We start from the raw sequence: 19,757 nt of genomic DNA on the forward strand, positions 1-19,757 counted from the left end.
GTGTAAATGACCCATAGTTGTTTTATCCACTCATCTACTGATGGACACTTGGGCTGCTTTCATATTTTGGCAATTGTAAATAATTCTTCAATGAGCATAGGGGTGCTTAAGTTCTTTCAAATTAGTGTTTTGGATTCCTTTGGATATATTCCCAGAAGTGGGATTGCTGGGTCAACAGGCAGATCCATTTTTAATTTTTTGAGATATCTTCATACTGCTTTCCACAGTGGCTGTACTAATCTGCTTTCTCACCAACAGTGCAGAAGGGTTCCCCTTTCTCCACATCCTCACCAGCACTTGTTGTGTGTTGATTTATAGATGATAGCTATTCTGACATGTGTGAGATGATAACTCTTTATGGTTTTAATTTGCATTTCTCTGATGATTAGTGATGTTGAGCATGTTTTCATATATCTATTAGCCATCTGTATGTCCTCTTTGGGGAAGTGTCTATTCAGGTCCTTTGCCCATTTTTTAATTGGGTATTTTTTGTTTTTTTGGTGTTGAGTTCTTTAAGTACTTTATAAATTTTGGATATTAACTCCTTATCAATTGTATTAGTAAATATATTCTCTCATTCTTTTGGGTAGTCTTTTTATTTTTTGATGATTTCCTTTGTTGTGCAAAACCTTTTTGTTTTGATGTAGTCCATTTGTTTATTGTTTCTCATTTCCCTTGCCTGGGGAGATATAGCCTATAAAATATTGCTATGAGCAACGTCTGAAACTTTGCTGCCTATGTTTTCTTCTAGGATTTTTGTGGTTTAGGGTCTAATATTTAAGTCTTTGATCCATTTTGAATTTATTCTTGTGTGCAATGTAAGAAGGTGGTCTAATTTCATTTTTCTGCATGTATCTGTACAATTTTCCCAACGCCATTTATTGAATAGACTAGCGTATTCCATTGTATGAGCTTGCTTCCTTTGTCAAATATTAAATTACTATAAAGGTGTGGGTTTATTTTTGGGTGCTCTATTCTGTTCCATTTATACATGTGTTTGTTTTTATGCCACTACAATGCTGTTTTGATTACGATGGGCTTGTAATATAGTTCGATGTTCAGTAGTATGATTCCTCCAATCTTGCTCTTCTTTTTTAGCATCATTGTTATTATGTAGGGCCGTTTGTGGTTTCAGATGAATTTTTAAAATATTTGCTCTAGTTCTGTGAAATATGTCATTGGAATCTTGATAGGAATTGCTTGAATCTATAGACTGCTTTAAATAGTATGGACATTTTAATGATGTTAATTCTTCCTATCCATGAACACAGTATGTGTTTCCACTTATTTGTATCTTCTTCAATGTCTTATAATTTTCCTTGTACAGGTCTTTTACATCCTTGGTTAGGTTTATTCCAGTATTTTATTCTTTTTGAAGTCATTGTTAATGAGATTGTTTTCTTAATTTCCCTTATTGATAGTTCATTAATGGCATATAAAAATGCAACTGATTTCTGGATATTAATTTTATATACTGCTACTTTGCTGAATTCATTTATCAGTTCTACTAGTTTTTTGGTGGAACCTTTGGGGTTCTCTATGTACAGTATCTTGTTATCTGAAAATAAAGATAGCTTTACTTCTTCCTTTCCAATTTGGATGCCTTCCCTTTCTTTTCTTATCTGATTGCTGTTGCTAATACTTCCAGTAGTATGTTGAATAAGAGAGGTAAATGTGGACATCCCAGTCTTGTTCCTGATCTTAAAGGGAACACTTGTATTTTTTGCCCATTGAGTTTGATGCTGGCAATGGGTTTGTCATATATGGCCTTTATTATGTTTATGTATATTCCCTCTATTTTCTCTTTCCTGAGAGTTTTTATTATAAATGAGTGCTGTACCTTATCAAATGCTTTTTCTGCATCTATTGATATGCTAATGTGTTTTTTAATCCTTAATTTTGTTTATGTGGTGAATCACATGAATTGATTTGCAGATGTTGTACCAATCTTGCATTCCCAGAATAAATCCCACTTGATCATGGTGTATAATCTTTTTGATGCATTGCTGTATTTGGCTTGCTAATATTTTGTTGAGGATTTTAGCACCTATGTTCATCAAGGATATTGACCTATAATTTTTGTGTGTGTGTGTGTCTATCTGGTTTTGGAATTAAGATAATGCTAGCCTTGTAACATGAATTTGGGAGCCTTCCCTCTTCTTGATTTTATGAAATAGATTGAGAAGGAGAGGTGTTAGTTCTCCGAATGTTTGGTTAAATTCACCTGTGAAGCCATTGGGTCCAGAGTTTTTGTTTGTTGGGAGTTTTTTGAGTACTGATTCAACTTCATTAGATGTAATCTATTTATTCAGATTCTCTGATTCTTCCTGATTTGTATGTTTCTAGAAATTGATCCATTTCATTCAAGTTGTCCAGTTTATTGGCATATAGTTGTTCATAATATTTTCTTAAGAATACTTTACATTTCTTTGGTGTCAGTTGTTATTTTTCCACTTCCATTTCTGATTTTGTTTGATTGGGTCCTTTCTGTTTTTTTCTTGATAAGGCTGGTTAAAGGTTTGTCAGTCCTGTTTATCCTCTCAAAAAACCAGGTCTTGGATTTATTGATCTTTTGTATCATTTTTTTAGACTCTATGTCATTTATTTCTGCTTTGAAATTAATTATTTCCTTCCTTCTACTCACTTTGGGCTTTGTTTGTTGTTCTTTTGCAGATTCCTTTAAGTGTAAAGTTAGATTGCTTATTTGAGCTTTTCCTTGTTTTTTGAGATGTGCCTGTAATGCTATGAATTTTCCTCTTAGGATAGCTGTCTCAGTGTCCCACTGATATTAGATTGTTGTGTCCTCATTTTCATTTCTTCCTTGATCTTGTTGACCCACTCATTGTTTAATAACATGTTACTTAGCTTCCATGTCTTTGCATATTTTCCAGCGTTCTTCTTGTGATTGATTTCTAGTTTCATAACATTGTGGTCAGAGAAGATGCTTGATATGATTTCAATCTTCTTAAATTTACTGAGACTTCTTTTGTGTACTAATGTGTTCTATCCTAGAAAACACTGTGCACTTGAAAGGTATGTATATTCTGCTGTTTTGGGGTGAAATACTCTGAAGATGTCAATTAAATCCATTTGATCTAGTGGGTCATTTATGGCTACTGTCTCCTTGTTGATTTTCTCTCTGGAAGATCTATCCATTGAAGTCAATGGGATGTTAAAATCCCCAACTATGATTGTATTTCTATTGATCTCTTCTTTTATGTCCATCAAGATTTGCTTTATATATTTAGGTGCTCCTATGTTTGGTGTGTAAATGTTTCCTAGGGTTATATCCTCTTGTTTGATTGTTCCTGTTGTCATTATGTAGTGTTTTTGTTTTTTTTTTTTGTTTTTTGTTTTTGTCTTACTATAGCCTTGGTTTTTAAAGCATATTTTGTCAGATATAAGTACTGCTACCGTAGTGTTTTTTCTTTGCCTTTTGCTTGGGATATCTTTTTTAATCTCTTTACTTTTAGTCTGTGTATCTATTGACCTGAGGTGGTTCTCTTGGAGGCAGCAAATATGTGGGTGTTGTTTTTTTTTTATCAATTCAGCTACCCTATATCTCTTGGTTGGAACATTAAAGCCATTTACATTCAAGGTGACTTTTGATAGATACGTATTTAGTGCCATTTATGTTAGACTATTTTTCTGTTTTTTTTTTTTCTTTTTTTCTTTTTCTTGAAGCAAGGCTTTTAACATTTGTTGCAGTACTGGTTTGGTGTTAACAAACTCCTTTAGCTTTTTTTGTGTCAGAGAGAAGTTCCTTATTTCTCCTTCAATTTTAAATGATAGCCTTGTTGGGTAAAGTAGTCTTAGTTGTTGGTCCTTGCTTTTCATCACCTTGAACACTTCACATCACTCCCTTCTGATCTATAATGTTTCTGTTGAGAAATCAGATGACAGTCTAATTGGTGCTCCCTTGTATGAAACTATCTGCTTTTCTCTTGTGGCTTTTAGAATTCTCTCTTTGTCTTTAAGCCTTGTTATTTGGATTATGATGTGTCTTGATGTAGGCCTCTTTGGGTCCAAGTTGTTTGGGATTCTCTGAGCTTCCCGGGGTTGTGTGTCTTTTTTCTTCACCAGATTAGGGAAGTTTTCAATCATTATTTCTTCAAATAGGTTCTTGATCCCTTGATTATTCTCTTCTCCTTCTGGTATTGGCATGATATGAATGTTGCTACATTTTATGTTGTCCAAAATGTTTCTTGAGCGCTCCTCATTTTTTTTAAATCTTTTTTTTTCTTTTTGTTACTGGGTATTTTTTCTACCTTGTCTTCTGAATCACTTATTTGATCCTATTTTATCTAACCTACTGTTTATTCCTTCCAGTGTATTATTTATTTCAGATATTGCATTCTTTATTTCTGACTGGTCCTCTTTTATGGTTGCTATGTCTTTTTTCATGCTGTTGAGTATTACTATAATCATTACTCTCAACTCTCTATTTGATAAATTGCTTGCCTCTATTTTATCTAGTTCTTCTTCTGGAGAATTCTCTCGTTCTTTCATTTGGGGTCTGTTTCTTTGTCTTCTCATGTTGTCTTCTTCTTTGTATGTTCTGCCTTAACAGCTAAACTAATCAATTGTTACACTAAACAGGCTGTCATCAGCAGCCCAGCTTAAACTCTACAGGATTGGTCAGAGTAATTCCTGTGGGAGGGGATATTGTTTCCTTTCAGGCTGTTGCCACATGGAGGGGAGTGCTCTGCCTGAGAAAGGTGGCTCCTCTAGTATGTGGAATGACTTCGCACAGGGATCCTGGTGGCTGATTTTTAGTTCTCTCCCCAGAGCCACCAACCCCAGACTTTTCTCAAGTGTCATTAATCCACTTTGTCCTCCCTTTGCCAGAGCCCAGGGTAAGTGTCTGCAAACAATATTTTGTATATTGGCCCTTTAAGAGGCCCTCTGTGTCTGTAGCCCTCTCTCCTTGGCAGGCAGAAATTCTGCTGCTTTTCACAGCTGGATGTTATCTAGTTCCTTTCCAGCTCTGGTGCTGTAGGCCGGAGAACCCAGCTTCAGGCTTAAATGCTACACTTCTCATGGGGAACCCGCTGGCTGCTGAAACATCCCTCTGAGACTTCACCTGCCACTTATGGGGGCCTAGCCAGCTCTTTTATGCCAACTTTGTACTCTCTACCAGTCTTGTTGTGGTGAAGTGATTTCTTCTGTCTGTCTTTGGTTATAAGGCTTCTCCCCAGCTAGTGTTCAGTTGGTTATTCAGGATAATTTCTCCACAATTTAGTTGTAATTCCAGGTTGATCCTGGGAGGAGGTTAGTGTAGATTCCATTTACTCCTCTGCCATCTTGGATCTCGAGTATCTAAGTATTTATTTAGAAAAACTTAATTCTTATGAAGTTCTTGTGACAGAAAAGCCTTATGTTCAGTTCCTGGCCGTGTTTCACTTCATGTCCACCTAGTTGCTCATCCTTCCTCCTGTAAAACACTTCACCTCAGGTTTGAAAGCCAAAATTTTGCTCCTGCTGTTTTTGTTTCACTTCTTCCATACTAGCAAAAACATTTTCCTTTGAGGACTTTTTTAATCTGTGGAAACAAACAAAAAAGTCACTTGGGGCACAATCAAGTGAATAGGGAGGGTGGGGAACTATGGTCATGTCATTTTTGGTCAAAAACTACTGAACACTCACCGCACTGTAAGCAGGTGCACTCACAAATTACCCATCAGGAAATGGGCAAACACAATGAAAGAGTCTTTAAAAAAAATTCACTGAAGCTAATTGCAGCCTCTCATAACAACACCAGCTGGTACACTGATACAGATGGGTTCTTCGAACACTCACCTACCGGGGGAAGCCTGTACTACAAGGGGCCCACCCTCCAGATGATAATTTTGTGTTTCTTGGGGGTCCCCCTTATAATAGAGGAAAAGTGAGAAGGCAGTGGAATAAAAGTAAAAATTTGTATAATATGTGGAAATTGGAATTCCCAAAATAAATAAATGACCAGTACATCGAATTCTGCAAAGTCCTAGTCACTTGTTAGAGTGAGACTTAAAGTGGATATGATTTTTTTTTTAAATCAAAGAAGAAGATACACAAATAGCTACACAGTTTACATAAGCATAACTACTTTTCTCAGGAAAAAAACACTTGTTTCAGTTTCTAAGATTTGAGAGAAGGTTTTGTTTTTATTTTGCATTTTTATTGTTTGTTTTTTCTTTCTTCCCCTGTGGGCTTTAAAATAAGATTCTGATGATAGAGACAGAAATAAATTCTCCCAGCCTATTCCCTTTGCAAATTGCTGTGGTTTGGAAAGCCCATTTTATACAAGATGTTATGAGTCTCCACTGCACCATTCACCCCTGATGTTGTACACCTTATTTTTAGTGATGCACCCACTAGCCTTTGCTGCATACACAAGCTATCCCAAAACATTGTGGGGTACACAAATGATCGTTTAATGAATCAGAATTGGTAATTTGGACAGGACTGGACTGGGCTATTCTTCAGCTTGCCTTTCCTAAGCCCGCTTTTATAGCAGCTGCACCTGGCAGCTCAGCTGGAACTGGATGAGCGAGAATGACCTCACTCACTTGTCTGGTGGTTGGTGGGCTGAAGGCTGGGGTGCTTCGTTTTTCCTCTAATTGGCCTCTCCAGCAGGTTAGCTTGAGCTCCCTCAAACTGCTATCTCATAGCTCCAAATACAGCAGAAAAAGAGCAAGTTTCAATGTGCAAGCCTCTTTTTACATTACATTTGCTTATGTCCTATTGGCCGAAGCAAGTCATACAGCCAGATTCAAAGGGTGGAGAATTAGACTTTACTATGGAAGGCAAGAACTCCAATGAATTTGTGGCCTTTTTAAATTCTTTTTTGCATTCTACTGCCAGTTCAATATCACTACTGCTGCTAGAGGAAAAGAGCACTTTCCCCTTGTTTATACTGCAGCTTGAAGAAAAGAACCAGAGCTTCAATTCCTTGCATAAAATCTTCTGTCTTACAGTGAGTCAACGGTGGTCCTATGAAATGCTCTTTCTGAAAGAGAAGATACGCCCTTCCAATCGATGTGGCAGGAAATGAGAAACCTTATTATCTAAGAGGTGTGGGGAGAGTATGTAGAAATGTGTAGAAATGATGCAGGTGGAAATTGTGTGTGAATGCATGGGCATGCATACATGTAAGATGAGAGATGAATAAACTTGTATTTCAGTGTTAACCAGATTTATTTTTTTAGGGAAAAGGTGAATTATGGAACAATTTTAGACATTTATAAATCCTGTATTCCAAGTCCACAGCAGGACTTGTTGTAGGATAAGACAGAGTCAAAAACATTATCATAAAGCATTCTTTCTCTGTCAGGACCTTTCAAGGTGCCTTCTTTTATTTCTGGCAGTCCCCCGGAGGTACCTCAAACATTCTTACAATACAGTCTTTTTAGCTACCATGCGGTGTCTACCATTATCCTTGCTTCAGTTCCCTGCAGGGATGTCAGCTGCCAAGGCTGCTGTGCTGGCAAATGCCTTTGAAGATTCTGGGGGTACTCAGGTGCTGATGCAGACTTTGTCTCCACCAGTGATGAAAGTGCTAGCACCAGCATTGTTGGGTCTGCAGGTGCCACTTTGTGTTCCTATAGCCTTGCAAAGTTTTTCCAACAATAGCCACCTATAGATTTTGCTGGCTTCTATATCTGATTCCTTGGCTCAATTGGGTAAGTTCTCCTGCAGTAGTTTTTTGGTTTATCATGCAAATAGACCTGCTTCCCAGTTCTTCATATAAACCTTGTGTCAACTCCTATAGCCATAAAATGCTGTGTAACAAACAACTACTCACCTGAGGGTCACCTGAATGGTTATAGTTTGTGAATCTCTCTGTAGTTAGTTGTGGGAAGTTGGGTGGCTTTGTTGATCTTGGCTATGCTATCTGACAAGTCTGATGGGCTTAGGGGGAGACATGTGGCTCCACTCCCTGTCAGTTCTCATCTTCCAGCAGGCTGGTCCAGATTTGTTCCTATGACAGTGGCAGGGTTCTGAGAGAGAGAGCAAGTGCTCATAGCCTTGTGAGGCCTAGGCTCAGAACCTCTACAATATCACTTCTACTGTTCAAAGTAAGCCAGAAGGCCAGCCAGATTCAAGGGGTGTAGAAATAGACTTTTTCTCTTACTGGGAAGACCTGCAAAATCACACCACAAGGGACATGGATATGGGAAGGGCAAAGTATTGGAGCCATCTTTGTAGTCAATCTAACTACCACACACCCAAACACCTCTGAGTCCCGAGGTGAACACCAGATGGCAACCCAGACAAGGTTAAACAAATTTTAGAAAGATTAGTTTGGCAATCATTCTAAAACTGTGGAATATAAATTGACTTAGGTAATAGTCTTAGGTAATAGTCTTGGTGTAACCAGCAAGATAGTTTTTGCCTTAACAAGTGAAATATCAGAAAGTTCTAGAACAGGTGTGATTGATTTGTAGTAAATGCCTGGAGTGGAGTGTTAAGGCTAATAATGTGACCACTTTCCTGGCTGAGGTAAACACAGAGCCTTGATAGGTTGGCCATGTTCACCATGGTCATTGAAGGGAGGAGTGACAGCACAGTGCCAGATTTCATCATCTGTGTCCTATCAAGGGCACTAGCAGTGAGGTTAAAGAATTTTTGAAATTAATTAGGAGGAAGAATTTAAAAAGTATTGGTGATCAAATGAAAATAAAGGATAACTATTTTTCTAGAATAATCCTAGAATTTGGATTCAGGTAACAGATGGATGATATCATTTTCTGATAATACTACTCCTATTATATAAAGAGTAGATTTAACTCTGTATTATATAGGCCAGTCTTGTTTCATATTGTAGAAAGACCATTTTCTTTTTTCTGTTTTCTGTTGGTGCATTTCCAACCATCCAAAGGCTTAGAAGCCGTGATGGTTAATTTTATGTGTCAACTTAACTGGGCCATGTGTTGCTCAGATATTTGGCAAAACATTATTCTGGTATTTTGATGAGGCTGTTTTTGAATGAGATTAACATCTTTATTGGTAGAATGAGTAATGTAAACTACCTCCCCCCATGTGGGTGGGTCTCATCCAATCAACTGAAAGCCTGAATAAAACAAAAAGGTTGACCCTCCCCCAGAGTCAGAGAGAATTCCTTCTTCCTGACCACCTTCGAACCAGGACAGTGACTTTTTCTTGCTTTTAGACTCCAATGGAAACATTGGCTCTTTGTGGGTCATAAGCTTCCTGGATTTTGGACTGGAAACACACCATCCATTCACCATTGGCTCTACTGGGTTTCTAGTTTACTGCCTCCATAATTGTGTTTGCCAATTTCTTAAAATAAATAAAAATAAATAAATAAATAAATAAATAAATAAATAAATAAATAAATTGTTCTAAATGTGTCTACAGACACACATACCTTCTGTTAGTGGTTCTGTTTCTCTGGAGAACCCTAGCTAGTAAAGAAACTTAAAACAACAACCATTTTACTTCTCAGAATTTTGCACTTTAGACATTTGGACAGGATGGAATGGGGATGCTCTGTGACATCTTGGGGCCTCAATGCTCCTCTCCCTGGCCTCTCCCTTTCAATGTGTTCTCATCACACAGAGGTTTAGTCTGAGCTTCTTAAGAGTTTTGCAGGTGACCCCAGGAGTGAGCTTCCCCAGAGGATAAACACTTCTTAAGCTCTGTTTCCATTGTGTTGATAATGTCTGGCCAAAGCAAGTCTAATAGGCAAGCCCAGAGTGAGTGTGTGAGGGGACTACACAAGGACATGGATGATTAGAGAGTAGTTCATTGATGCAATCAAAGTTAAAGTTTGTCACATTGTTGGGGGAGAGTTGGTGTTCTATTTTGGGCATATTGACTCTGATGTATCTATGTGATATCAAAGTAGGAAGAGTCAAGTGACAATATGGGTCTGAGGCTAAGTACAAGTGATTTAACTGGGTAGATACATTTGGAAATCATGAATACATAGGGATAATATGATATTTCATAAGCAGTACAGCATGGACAACAACTAATTAGAACAGATACTGCTTACAGCCTCAAAACAGGGTCTCAGTGGTCCCTTGTTATGTGGCCTGTTCCCTTTTGTTATTGGATTATAAGGAGATGTCAGGAGTCCTAGGAAAGAAGGCAGGACAGTCAGGATAATAAGAGGGCACTGGTCGGGGGAGGGCAAAAGGCACCAACTATTTACCAACTGATAGGAAATATTGCAATACTTTTGCAACTAGCCTGAGTATTAGCTCTGTATACAGATAACAGCTGAAGCCATGGGCAGTTTGGTTAACATTGTACTGGGATAGGGCATTAGGTTAAAGTGTATGACATGGCCAATATTCAACCAGTTTTAGCCTACAAAAAGCTTAATTTTGTATACTTCAACTTAATCAACAATGAGACAAAAATAGGTCTAAAATGGATACCACATTTACTTACCAAGCAGGTGAACAGGAAGAGTCCCCAAAGGAAATAGAAATGAATGACTGCATGGAAGGCAAAAGGGAAGCACACAAGAGAGAGAGGGAAAGGGAAGAGGTCTTGAATGCCATGCAGTGGTGTTCAGATACTATGAGGACCAAACATCTTGTATTTGACAACTAGAAGGCTTTGTTTAGTTCAGTTTCAAAAAAATGGTCAGGTCAAAAATCATGTTATGGAGGCTTATGAACCACCTGGGAAGTGAGAACTTGACAAAGATGAGTTTAGAATAATATTTCCAAAAGCTTTGTTGATGGTGAGGGGAGGAAGGGTAACTGATTGGAAGGTAGTTATGAGAAATTATATTTTTTAGATGAAAAATATTAGCCCGCAATTACATGAGAAATGAAAAGATAATACTTGAAGATCTTTCAGCTTATTGTTGTAAGATAATTGGTTACAAAGGTAAGATTGGAAAGAACAAAGCTCTGGGGTCCAGAGCCTAGAGTCCTGGTTCCAGCGCTTCCACTCTTGAGGGCCACTTTGGCCACTTCATAGCACATCTTTTTTTGTAAAAAGCAGTTCTCATCTTGACTGCACAGTAGGGTGGTCTGCGGGAGCTTTGAAAATTCTCCCTGCTCAAGTCTCACCCAAGACTGATTATATCAGGATCTCTGGGATGCACCCAAGCTTCGGGATTCTTTTAAAGCACCTGGATTATTCCAGGTGTGTTCAAGATTGTGAACCACTGCTTTAGAATGACAGTTGTTTGTTTTTCATTGCCTCAGGTTTGGTGCTTTAGCCAAAATACTGAGAAGACAGATAAAGTTCCACCGAACAGTCATCACTATCAGTATAGGCCACTCCCCATAACAGTGGTGGCTGTTGGAGATCTCCTTTCAGGGCAGTGACTCTGAACCCTAGCTGTGTATTAGAATCTTCTGGGCATTTACAATATACTGATGTCTTGGCTGCACCCTAGAGACTTTGATGTAATTGGTCTGAGATGGTGTTATGGGTTGAATTGTGTTTCCCCAAAAAATGATGTTGAAGTCCTAACCCAAAGTACTTCAGAATATGGCTGTATTTTGAAATAGTGTCCTTAAAGAGGTAATCAAGTTAAACTAAAGTTTTTAGTGTGGACTCTAACCTAACATAACTACTGTCTTTATAAAAAGGAGCAATTTGAATACATTCAGGACAGGTACAAAGGAAAGTTATGGGAAGAGACAGAAAGAGACAGCCATGTTAAAGTTAGATTGGAGTTATACTGCCACAAAGAATGTCTGGGTCTATCAGAAGCTGGGAGAGGTAAGAAGGGATCCTTCCCACACCGGTCTCAGATGGGGAGCATGACTGACACTTAGCTTTTGAAATTCTAGTCTCTGAAACTCTGAGATAATACATTTTTGTTGTTCTAAGTCACCCAATTTGTAGTATTTTGCTACAGCATCCCTAGGAAATTAATACAAATGGATATAGATAACAGAAGTTTTTAAAGTGGCACAGGTGATTCTAATGCGCCAGGATTGATTTTCATAACTTTCAAGGGAAAGAAGTGTATAGCAGACATAACCTGAATAGGAAATAATGTCAAAATCAGTTTAATCAGTTTAGAGGCCATGCAAACATAATTATCACAAGTATAATATTTAAAAATTAGTAACATGCTGAGTAATTTAATATCTAGTTATATATTTCTTCTTCACTTGGGCTTCACATTATAGAAGAAGCACTTGCTATCCTACTCCTCTGCAGTTTCTTGCCTGGATGTTCATTTTTAGTATAATTTTTCACCTTGAGTGATGAGTTCCTGGATTTCCACTTTGTGTGTGCTTTACAGGTTTCTTCATGGTGTATCCTTTCTTTTTTATGCCTGAGGATACTGTCTTGCACCTATCCCTCTTGGACTTTATCCTGTTCATTTATAATGTAACATTTCTCCAATTTGTCAAAGTTACTTAGAATTCTGATCCAGCAGTCCAAAATTCTAATTCCCGTTACTGAAGGAGAGTCCCTAGGACAATTGAATTAAGAATTATATGAACTCCAGGAGGAATCAATTTGGAGAAGATCAGATAATGGAAGGTTTATTATATTATGTACTGCATTAAAGTGTAAAGATGTATGAAAGATAAATGGCCAATGCATGAATTATACAAAGAGTTCCTTAAATGAGACTGTGAGATCAGTCCTTGCCCAGGCATCGTGTGAGATGTAAAATCTTATCACTGTCACTCAAAGTGTGGTCCAAAGCATTGACAACACCTGGGAGTTCGTTAGAACTGCAGCACATCAGATTCCATCTCAGATCTACTGAATCTGAATCTGCATTTTTACAGCATTTCTAGGGAAGTACATGCATATTAAACTTTGAGACACAATGATGTAGAAGTGGTTTAAGCCTTGAAGAACTCAACAAACAGGATGCTTGAGGAGGCAAGATATACACTTGGTAGATCAGTGCTTCTGAAAGTGTAGTCTGGAGGACAATGTGTACTTGCGTGACTTTCAGTGCTTGGTAAAAGGAAGGATCTGACAGAAATATGGCCTGTTTAAGTGTGGTTGGTAGGTGTAATAATATGGGTGTAATAATTCATAGTTTTAATTTGAACATTTACCTAAAATGTCATATGGTGTGCTTGAGTGTGATATCATTATGTTACAGAATTACATGCCTATGATTTTGTAATAAAAGATTGTGTAATAAAAAAATGTGTATTATTTGTGCCAGACACTGTATTTGGCCACATCACAGCCCACTTAATTTGAATCTTTGGGAGTAGGACTCAGAAATTTACATTTTGGACAAGTTCCCCAGGTAAATTTGAGGCATGTTAAAGTTGGGGAGTAGTTGCTCCAGAACAATGGAAATTTATTTTACTTCAGCACACCTGTGAATATTGCCACCATCCCATTAGTAACAGCAGTTCATCCTGACAGTGTTCTGACTTTGGCAACTGTGCTATCCCAGACTTGTGTCATTGAAAGGATAGTCCACAGATCAATAGTATGGATATCCCATGGGACCTTGGTAGGACTGTAGAATTTAAGACTTTACCTTGTATCTACTATTAGGGGCTGAACTGTGTCACTCCAATTTGTATGTTGAAGTTTAATCTCCAGCACCTCAGAAGGTAAACATATTTAAAACAAGGGACTTTATAAAGTTATTAAGTTAAAATGAGATCTTTAGGGTGGGTCCTAATCCAATATGACTGGTGTTCTTATAGGAAGAGGAAATCAGACATGACATGTGCATACACAGAGTAAAGACAGGAGAAGGTGGCTGTCTATCAGCCGACCAGAGAGACCCGAGAAGACACCAAGCCTGCTGACACCTTGATTTTGGACTTTGAGCCTCTAGAATTGTGAGAAAAAAATTTTTTTGTTGGCTAAGCCACCTAGTCTGCGGCACTTTGTTATGGGAACACCCTAGCAGACTAATATGCCTACTAAAGTAGAATTTGCATTTTTAACAAAATCCATAAGTTTTTCATCTGTATAAGAAAGTTTGAGAAGCACTAGTCTAGGACAGTGGTTCTCAACATTTACAGTGCCCCAGAGTTAACTTGAGAGCTTGTTAAAATAGATTTCTGGCCCCACCCCAAAGATTCAGTAGACCTGGAGAGGGGCCAGAAAACTCTGCACTTCTAACAAGTTCCCAGGAGGTTCCATTGTCCTTGGTATGTGAACCACACTTGAGTGTTTGGAACCAGCAGCATGAACCTTAACTGAAAATTATTAGAAAAGCAAATTTAGAGTCCCTAACCTAGACTTACTATATGACCATGTTTTCTAACCCTGTAGAGAATCGGGGGGCTGGGCCCAGTAAGATAATTCCAAAGCTTAAGTTTGAAAACTAGTGGTAAAAAAAAAGCTATGCAAAGGGACCATGAGTACATATTTTCTCTCTGTGGTAGGGAATCTGGGAATGTGGAGGGCTGACTTAAGATAAATATAAACATGCATACAGGAATGGACAAAAGGAGGTTTACAGTTTTGAGTGCAAGAAACACAGAGTTTATTCTTTCCTGTATTATTATTTCTTATTTACTTCATTGTCTTCATATAAACAACTGTAAAGAGATCTCAGGATATCTTCAGACCAACATTTGGTAGCTGCTACTAGAGACTGAATACCCTATATTATTTCTTAATGAGATATAGTTGAGACAAAAATATTTACTTCTTGAATAGTCTCTATTTAGTTTATATCACTAAGCATTAATAGATACACTCATTTAACACATCATACAGATGTTTGAACTTGACTATATCTTCCTGGCTCACACTAGGCTTCTAAATTTAGTCAACATTTTCTCATCAAAGTTCCTTTGATCAATTCATAAATTGCTCTCACTTGCTGTGTTTTGATACATGGATCTTTATAATCACACACATGAGCATTCAACCATCAGCAATGAAAAAGTTAAACAATGGCAGCATCACAGAAAAACTAAAAAAATGGCATGTGTTTCTTAAAATATCCTTTAGAGATGTGATCATTGCTGAGAAACTGCTTTGCTCAAACCTAAACCCAGCCTGACTGTTTTTTTTGTTACAAAATAATTAATCTCTGAGTCAGCTTTTAATCTTATGTTAATGAGACCCCCTACAGTTTTGGCTCATACCTTCAAATTGCAGGTTGATCTATAATTAATAAGGCTTATAGTGGCAGTACCTGAGACAAAAGAGATCATTGGGCAGCTGGGAGAGAAAACTGAGAAGTGTAGAAAGGGCATTTACAATTGTATTCTTACTACATATTAAGTTGGCGCCTGGAGACAGAAGCAGGTGTCTCAGGGTAGCAAGTCTGCTGGCTCAAGCTCCTCTAACAAGGAAAGCAGCTAAACTGCCCCTCTGAGGGCTTAGGTGGGACTTAAGTGCTGCACCCAGTATGTGCACTCGCAAAAGCATTCCTGCTTGGCCCCTGCATGAAGTCTTCACCCTGGCTTGAAAAACGTGCTTTGAATTGCCTTTAAGTTCTGAAAAAAGGCACCAGGTGAAGGAATTGTGTTTTTCTTTTTTCTTTTCTTTCCCCCAGCCATTTCTGGAGCTGTGTGACTTCTCTACATTGAAGTTTTATAGCCTCAAAATTCCCAGTGATTGGAGGAGAGGAGCACTTGCTGATTAATTAAAATCTAATTTTCTATTCTACCATAATTGCAACAGTAGAGAGTGGGTGAAGTAAGACTTATTATTTCAAAAATGAAAATGATCTCTGGACTGTTTGGGCTTATTATGAGCTCTGTATTACAATTTGTTTTAAATTGAATCAATAGAATAAACATGGAAATGAGCTTTGTGAAATCAATTATTTTTAAAGGATCTTAATGAAGTCCTGGATCATTCTGTTTAAAATTTTTTAGGCTCTTCCTGGATAGACTTCTTAATAAAAATAAAGGAAAGAAGAGGAGTTCAGGTTTTGCAGTAGATCTGGGACAATCCTACATGATTTCTAACTCTTTTTAGGATGCCACGGTGGATCCCCCATTAGCTTAAAACAATTAATTTCAGCTCACTTTGAATTTTTACGCTCAGAATAACACTGGAGAGTTGTGGTGGCTGAACTGAAACATCCAGGAAAGCACTAGGGAGTCTAGCTGTTTTGGCCCTGTCTCCTGATTTGGTTCTGAGCACGTTGGCTGGGTGTGAAGGACATTAATGTGACGAGGTGGCCTGGCCCCTGGGATCAGAGCTGGTTCTCCCGATGTAATTACCTGGCTCACTAGTTCTAATGAGAAGGAAAGGTTGATTTTACCTCTTCACTTTCTGCTGAGTCCTCATGTAATTTACAGATCTTTAAACCTCTAACTGGGATTGGGGGGATGGGAGTGGTCAGTGGGAGAGACCTGGGGAATTTAAAATTTGTACTTTTTCCCCTGTGTGGTGTGGCTCAGTTGGTTGGAGTGTCGTTCCATAAACCAAAATATTTCGGGTTTCATCTGTGGTCAGGGCACATACCTAGGTTGCAGGTTTGATCCCCTTTCAGGGCCGTATGGAGGCAACCAGTCAATGTTTCTCTTTCACATTGATGTTTCTCTCTCTCTCCCTCTTTCTCTGTTAAAAAGGAATAAAAAAAAGGTCCTCAGGTGAGAACAAAAACATAAAATAAAATTTGCACTTTTTCACTGTCTTATTTAATTTAGTGAAGTGCAATTACAGTGCTAAGTGTGAAAGAAGTAGGTTGCAAAGTTGTTCATGTCTATTTACATTTATAGAAAATTTATTTATATTTATAGTATATGTTTATATTGATATATGTGTATATATGTATGCATTTTATGTAAGATATATAATTTATATATAAGTGCATATATTTATATAAATGTTATATATACTATATACATATATGAATACTTACATTTAAAAAATATTTTACATGTATGTATTACATATGAGTATCATATATAGTGTCTGTGTATATGCATGTATACCACATATCGTGTTTATTCATATTTACATTTTTATATGTAGCATATATAAATATGTATATATGTGTATATTTGTATTTCCAAAATTATTTCTAATCTGTATAGCAGTGTATATGTGTGTGTATCTAGATAGGATATAGAATATATTCCAAAATATCAAATGGGTAAATTGATCATATTATGACAGTAGGATTGTGGACAATTTTTATTTTCTTTGTGTCTTTCCATATTCTCTAAATATTCTATGAATCTAAAGTATTTCTTTTGCAATCAGGGAAAAGTCATTAAAAGAGAGGAGCTTTCCTACAGGTCCTGCACATCCTCAGGGACCAAGCAGCGCAGTCTGCAGGCTACAAGGGTTTGGAGGGTTGTAGCATTCGTCCCTGTCCTCCTTTCCTTCCATTGACATGCATGAGCTTGCGTATCCAATATGATCACGAAGAATCACCTGGGTCCATTAAATGTTCCTGTTCTTGGTGCTTGCTGATGCTAATATGATTTATTGCATACATGTCTCCCTTCCTTCAATTTTTCATGGCAGACAGGGGGAAATCTATGTATATACGTAGTATATACATACTTCATACTATGTATAAACTTGTGTAACATGTGTATGTATGTGTCTATATGTATATGTATATATGTATATATACATATACATATAGACACATTTACATACACACACATACATACACATGTTACACACGTTCCAGAGGTCTAAAGGACTGCATTTATAACAAGCTCCCAGACAATGTCCAGGGTGCTGGTCTTTGGACCACTCTTTGAGGGGCCAGGTCAAATGGTTCTCAAAGTGTGGAGCCCACTTCAGCAGCATCAGAAACAGCAATGACTTTGTTAGAATTACAGAATTTCAGGCTTTATACCAGAGATGTTGAGTCAGGATTTTCTTTTTTTTCTTTCTTTTTTTAAATATGTTTTATCATTATATGAGGGCATTTTTTTCACTCCTTTTTTTTTCTTTTTCAGAGAGAGAGCAAGATAGAGAATAAGGGAGAGAGAGAAACATCATGCTGAGAGAAAAGCATCAATTTATTTCTAACCACACACACCAGGACAAGGGATTGAACTTGAAACCTAGGTATGTGCCCTGATACTGAATCCAACTGCAACATTTCGGTTATAGGATGTTACTCCAACCGAGTCAAATTGGCCAGGACAGGATTTGCTTTTTAGTAAAATTTCCAAGATATTTAAGTGCACATGACAAAAGATGGAGAAGCACCTAGATAGGCACTCATATGAAAGTCAGAGATGTTCTATGGCAGGGATGATGCCTAGGTTAGGATGGCAGCAATGCTGTTCCTCCCCTGAGCCTGGAGCAGGCTGCCTGGCTGCCGAGGAAGAGCGTCCCTGTGCCCAGCTCCGAGCGTGTCACTGAGATTGTCGGTCACCATGGTTGTAAAATTAAAACACTGAGAGTAGGTACAAACGCATATACCAAGACACCTGTTTGAAGTGAAAAACCCATTTTTTTTCACTCAGCAGAAAGAAGAGGTTACCATGGCCAAAAGAGAAATCTTGTTAGTGGAAGACTACTTCTCCTTGATTTGTGCATCTCTAAACAAAAACAGACCTGCCTGGGAGGGTTATTAAGTCCTAATCTGCCCAGTTCAAGCGAGGGTCCCACATGGTATGGTGGGATTAGTAGTTGGACTAGGTGCAACTATTAAAATAATTCAGCAGCAGACCCACACATATAGTAACTCTGAGCAGAGATGAGCCTTTCTTAGAAGTAAAAAGGATGTCTGAAAATGTTGATGGAGCCTGAGAAGAAATAGAAATGCATATTGCCGTACTTATAGGAAACTACATTGAGCTTAAAGAAGAGAATGATTTCCATTACAATGGGTACCTATGTAAGCTTTGAAAGTGGCACTTTTAGCTCTGCATTGTTCTCCTCTAATCTAGTGCCTTCTAGACATGCTAGAATGATATCCAATTATTAAAATGATAGTTCCAGTTCTCTGGGTAGTTGTTCTCAGATTCCTACTTTGAAAGCTATAGACTGCTGGCTTCAGTCCAACAAGCTCGTTTAGCACAGGAAACTTTAGGTTTAGAGGTATACTACCATCTGTAGGCTCAGAAGATTTTGTGGTTGATTCTCCTACCTTTGACTCTTTAACAACATCTGTGCAAACTGTCTGGATTCCATTTGAATCAGTTAATCCTCTCTCTGGTTTTGGGAATGATCCTTCTGGTAACAAGAAGACTGAGTGTAGAGGAAGAAAATCAGCTATCTGCTCCCCAAGTCTCCTACATTTCCTGAGAGCACTGAATACCCACTTGCTTGGAGGGTTAGGAGCGACCCGTCTACTACAGGTAACCATGTTGGCCTTCCAATTACATCCCTGCTTTTTCTAATGGTACCAATGGTTACTCCTCTTCCAATGGAGTTTCCACCTCTAGCTCACTTCCAGAATCAAGGCAAAAGCATGACTGTGTTAATTTTCTTTGAGAATAACATTATTGCTACCCTGGTTCCATGTAGCCACAATCTCTTCTGCATGGAATGTGCCAACAAGATCTATCAAAAGAGAATACCATCATCTCCAGTTTGCCAGACAGTTGTTACTCAGGCAATCCAAATTTTCTATATCTCTATATGGCCTCATAAAGGCATGGGTATAATGGTGCGCCCAGTAAACTTACTGATGGTTTCTTGTGACTATTATCAGGCTTTATTTGGATTAGGTTATAGTTGTTAGTAAACTTATAAAAGGCTGCTATGGTAGCACTAAACCTAAGTGGTTTCTTGTCTATTACTTTGGTTTGAATTATTAAGGTTGTTCTGTAGACCCAGAGACATAGCTTGTATAAGAATTGCTAAAGTGAAGTTCCACTCAGTTGAGTGAAGATAATAATAGGGGTATGAGCCTATAAGAAGAGTGTATATATATGTCTAAGATTTCAAAA

At 37.9% G+C, this 19,757-nt stretch overlaps 1 pseudogene; it reads left to right on the top strand.

Annotated features, from left to right (window-relative positions):
- The first annotated feature begins 7,399 nt into the window (after positions 1–7,399).
- Positions 7,400–19,549, top strand: LOC129070973 (RNA-binding E3 ubiquitin-protein ligase MEX3C-like; annotated as a pseudogene).
- Positions 19,550–19,757: the final 208 nt, after the last annotated feature.

The sequence above is a fragment of the Pteronotus mesoamericanus genome, unplaced genomic scaffold (genome assembly GCF_021234165.1).
Source record: "Pteronotus mesoamericanus isolate MK-2021 breed Mesoamerican mustached bat unplaced genomic scaffold, CSHL_Meso_final contig_25, whole genome shotgun sequence".
Classification (NCBI taxonomy): Eukaryota; Metazoa; Chordata; class Mammalia; order Chiroptera; family Mormoopidae; genus Pteronotus; species Pteronotus mesoamericanus.